Source organism: Pinus tabuliformis, chromosome 6, assembly GCF_031772625.1.
Source record: "Pinus tabuliformis cultivar Carrire ecotype Pingquan chromosome 6, CPIR1, whole genome shotgun sequence".
Taxonomy (NCBI): Eukaryota; Viridiplantae; Streptophyta; class Pinopsida; order Pinales; family Pinaceae; genus Pinus; species Pinus tabuliformis.
Genome location: NC_142292.1, coordinates 1711265162 through 1711270933, shown reverse-complemented (window position 1 = coordinate 1711270933; position 5772 = coordinate 1711265162).

Sequence of the window (5772 nt, the reverse complement as noted above, 5' to 3'; positions counted from 1 at the left end):
TCTGTAGTAGGCTTGAAATCACTTTCTGTTATGTTCTCCTCCAAATCAGATAAATATACTCTTCTCAAAGCAAGTAATTGAGAATCAAGTTTATCATCTGGTATTTTATCAAGAAATTTACCTTTTTGTTGTAAATGAAGAAGTACAGATGATGTTTTTTTACTTCTTACATAGCGATATCTCAGAACGGTGGCAATGCGTTTTAAAAGATCTGCGCAACTAATTAGTCCAAATTTAGATAAGCTCTCATAGTTATCCAACTTGAACATTGAATTCTTTATCGTATTTGTTGAATCAGTACTTGAAGCTTCAATCAAATCTGGTCTAAAATTTGTATACTCCACTTGACATGAAATTAATTTTACCTCATTTTCTTTAATCATTTCCACTTGAAAGTCAATGTCATTTTCATTGCAAGCATAGAAATTAATTATTATTCCTAATATCTCTGGTTCTTTTCCATCTATTGATCCAAATAGATACATATCAGGAAACATATTCAGGGGAGCTTCTATTTGGATGTACCAGTCTTGCACAAACTCATATTTATTAGTTGTATTGTATTTTTTAATCATTTCAAAAGTAGAAGTAGAAGGTGTTATTGATACTGCCATTTGAGTTGAATAACTTTTCTTTTTCTTAAGTGATAGTTGTAACATTTCATTTGCTTTAGGGCCGACCAATTCTGCAAATAACAACAAAAAAAATATTTGCATGAATCAAAATGAAAATATAATTTCAAATATTGTCACATAATGTTCTTTTAAATATTGAAAAATCACATAATCTAACCATTTCTAAGAGGGTGTACATAAGATATAAAACCACATACCAGTTGAAGGAGGCATCGTTTGTATATCACTTATTTTTTGTTTCTTCTTCACTACTTTACTTCGAATTTCAGGCACACCAGATTCCACAGTTTCTAAAAAAAAAAAAATTATGGAATACATAAAATACCAAATATTATTAAACAACCTTATAATACACGATTTCCATTTACATGCACAATAATAAATGAGTACATATTTTAATGCAAGTTTACTATATGACACCAAAAGTTATCACCTGGGTAAAATTGTTAGGAAAAGAAACCACCTAATCCAACCATTTCTAAAAAAGTACAAAAAATATAAAACCACCATACCAGTTGAAGGAGGCATCGTTTGTCTATCACTTGTTTTTCTTTTTCTCTTCACCACTTTACTTCGAATTTCACGCACACCAGTTTCCACAGTTTCTAGAAAAAAAAAGAATATGGAAGACATGAAATACCAAATATTATTAAACAACCTTATAATACACGATTTCCATTTACATGCACAATAATAAATAAGTACATATGTTATGCAAGTTTACTATATGATGCCAATAGTTATCACCAAGCTAAAATTGCTCGGGAAAAAAATTACCCATGTTGGTATGGGTTGTCCTCATTAAAAAACCACTCCTAAGGCTATTTCCATGGTTTTTATTAATCAACAACCACTTATTAACATAATGTCTAACAATTGTAACAAAGTATAAACTAATTTAAAATTTTCATACCATTTAAAGAATTTGGTGTTGTGTTTCTTGAACTTCCTTTTTCCTTGGATGCTTCCTTTGAATTCTCACTAGCTTCATAGTCCATGGTTTCTGAAAATAAAGTAAAATATTATTATCACATTCTTGATTTATTGAAGAAAATACGAATTTATAAATACTATAACTACTCACATCATTATATTTGTAACAAAATGAACAAGAACAATAACAAGTGTAGAACTCACAATAATAGCTATTCTAATGTAGAACATGTGTTAGATTTCCTCTTAGTGCAAACTCAAGCTCCTAGAAACATTGTAGAATGAGAAATCTAGCAAGTGCTAGATTTATGTCTACCATAAATACAAGTATGTTTCTAACAACAACATTGTAGAGTATAAGAATTCTAGATTGTGTTAAATTTTCTTCCAACACAAACACAAGCACATTTTAATTTCAAAGAAATCTAACACATGTTATATTTCCTTCAAGCATGAACACAAGAACATAACAACATTGTAGGACTAAATAAGTCTAATGTGTGATAGATTAACAACATTGCAATGTAAAATAAAATGTAACATGTGTTAGATTTCCTTTTAGCGCAAACTCAAGCACATAGAAACATTGTAGAGTGAGAAATCTAGTAAGTACTAGATTTATGTCTACCACAAATACAAGTACATTGCCAACAACAACATTGTAGAGTATAAGAAATCTAGCTTGTGTTAAATTTTCTTCCAAGACAAACACAAGCACATTTAAATTTGAAAAAAATCTAACACATGTTATATTTCCTTCTAGCACAAACACAAGAACTTAACAACATTGTAGGACTAAATAAGTCTAATGTGTGCTAGATTAACAACATTGCAATGTAAAAAGAAAATCTAACATGTGTTAGATTTCCTTTTAGCACAAAATCAATCACATAGAAACATTGTAGAGTGAGAAATCTATCAAGTGCTAGATTTATGTCTACCACAGATATAACCACATTGCCAACAACAACATTGTAGAGTATAAGAATTCTAAGTTGTGTTAAATTCTCTTCCAACACAAAGACAAGCAGATTTGAATTTGAAAGAAATCTAACACATGTTATATTTCCTTCGAGCACAAACACAAGAACATAACAACATTGTAGGACTAAATAAGTCTAATGTGTGCTAAATTAACAACATTGCAATGTAAAATAAAATCTAACATGTGTTAGATTTCCTTTTAGCGCAAACATGAGCACATAGAAACATTGAAGAGTGAGAAATCTAGCAAGTGATAGATTTATGTCTACCACAAATACAAGCATGTTGCCAACAATAACACTGTAGAGTATAAGAAATCTAGCTTGTGTTAAATTTTTTTCCAACACAAACACAAGCACATTTAAATTTGAAAGAAATCTAACACATGTTATATTTCCTTCTAGCACAAACACAAGAACATAACAACATTTTAGGACTAAATAAGTCTAATGTGTGCTAGATTAACAACATTGCAATGGTAAAGAAAATCTAACATGTGTTAGATTTCCTTTTAGCGCAAACTCAAGCACATAGAAACATTGTAGATTGAGATATCTAATAAGTGCTAGATTTATGTCTACCACAAATACAAACACATTGCCAACACCAACACAAACACATTTAAATTGAAAAGAAATCTAACACATGCTATATGTCCTTCTAGCACAAACACAAGAACATAACAACATTGTAGGACTAAATAAGTCTAATGTGTGCTAGATTAACAACATTGCAATGTAAAAGAAAATCTAACATGTGTTAGATTTACTTTTAGCACAAATTCAAGCACATAGATCCATTGTAGAGTGACAAATCTAGCAAGTGCTAAATTTATCTCTACCACAAATACAAGCACATTGCCAACAACAACATTGTAGATTATAAGAAATGTGGCTTGTGTTAAATTTTATTCAACACAAACACAAGCAAATTTAAATTTGAAACAAATCTAACACATGTTATATTTCGAGCACAAACCCAAGAACATAACAACATTGTAGTACTTAATAAGTTTAATGTGTGCTAGATTAACAACATTGCAATGTAAAAGAAAATCTAACATGTGTTAGATTTCCTTTTAGTGCAAACTCAAGGACATAGAAACATTGTAGATTGAGAAATATAGCAAGTGCTAGATTTATGTCAACCACAAATACAAGCACGTTTCCAACAACAACATTGTAGAGTATAAGAAATCTGCCTTGTGTAAAATTTTCTTCCAACACAAACACAAGCACATTTAAATTTGAAAGAAATCTAACACATGTCATATTTCCTTCTAGCAGAAACACAAGAACATAACAACATTTTAGGACTAAATAGGTCTAATTTGTGCTAGATTAACAACATTGCAATGTAAAAGAAAATCTAACATGTGTTACATTTCCTTTTGGCACAAACTCAAGCACATAGAAACATTGTAGATTGAGAAATCTAGCAAGTGCTAGATTTATGTCTACCACAAATACAAGCACATTGCCAACAACAACATTGTAGAGTATAAGAAATCTAGCTTGTTTAATTTTTCTTCCAACACAAACACAAGCACATTTAAATTTGAAATAAATCTAACACATGCTATATTTCCTTCTAGCCCAAACAAAAATACATAACAACATTGTAGGACTAAATAAGTCTAGCGTGTGCTAGATTAACAATATTGCGATGTAAAAGAAAATCTAACATGTGTTAGATTTCCTTTTAAAGCAAACTCAAGCACATAGAAACATTGTAGAGTGAGAAATTTAGCAAGTGCTAGATTTATGTCTACCACAAATACAAGCACGTTGCCAACAACAACATTGTAGAGTATAAGAAATCTAGCTTGTGTTAAATTTGTGTCCAACACAAACACAAGCACATTTAAATTTGAAAGAAATCTAACACGTGCTATATTTCCTTCTATCACAACCACAAGTACATAACAACATTGTCAGACTAAATAAGTGTAATGTGTGCTAGATTAACAACATTGCAATGTAAAAGAAAATCTAACATGTGTTAGATTTCATTTTAGCGCAAACTCAAGCACATAGAAACATTGTAGAATGAGAAATCTAGCAAATGTTAGATTTATGTATACCGCAAATACAAGCAAGTTGCCAACAACAACATTGTAGAGTATAAGAATTATAAACTGTATTAAATTTTCTTCCAACACAAATAAGCACATTCTAGTTTGAAAGAAATCTAACACATGTTATATTACCCTCAAGCAAAAACACAACATAACAACATTGTAGGACTAAATAAGTCTAATGTGTGCTAAATTAACAACATTGCAATGTAAAATAAAATCTAACATGTGTTAGATTTCTTTTTAGCGCAAACTTGAGCACATAGAAACATTGTAAATTGAGAAATCTAGCAAGTGCTAGATTTATGTCTACCACAAGTACAAGCACGTTGCCAACAACAACATTGTAGGGTATAAGAAATCTAGCTTGTGTTAAATTTTCTTCCAACACAAACACAAACACATCTAAATTTGAAAGAAATCTAACACATGCTATATTTCATTCTAGCACAAACACAAGAACGTAACAAAATTTTAAGACTAAATAAGTCTAATGTGTGCTAGATTAACAACATTTCAATGTAAAAGAAAACCTAACATGTGTTAGATTTCCTTTTAGCGCAAACTCAAGCACATAGAAACATTGTAGAGTGAGAAATCTAGCAAGTTGTGAAAGATTTCTCACACAAACAATCTCATACTCATCTCCATATCCCTCCACTTACTCATCCCTATCAAGGAGATGCATATACATATTTATAAACCACATCAAGTAAATTGTCTCTCTCACTTGTGTGAAATCCCGAGTCTTTGTAAGATTTCACAAACTCTGCAAATAGAACAAACTCTAACATTATCATCAAGAAATTAAATCCCCCTCTATGTTCACTAAATCTAGAGTTAAGATGGATGTAAACGAAAAGCATGCACCTTAGAAATTTGATCCCTTTGTAGGCTAAAAATAGTTCAGAAGATTTTAATTTGAGGGCTTATATGATTCTTATCAATAATTTAGATAAAGAGTCTTACTTTTTAGTTAACAAATTTTTTTCCCGGAAATTTGAATCATGGTTAGACAAAAAATGTAGTATAAGAAATTTAATTCATGTTCAAGACTTTTTTTTTTTTTAACAAAGTCGGTTGCTATATTAATGGCTGAAAAAAAGAGAGTCAGGACTCTTGAGATAAATTAGATACCGATGG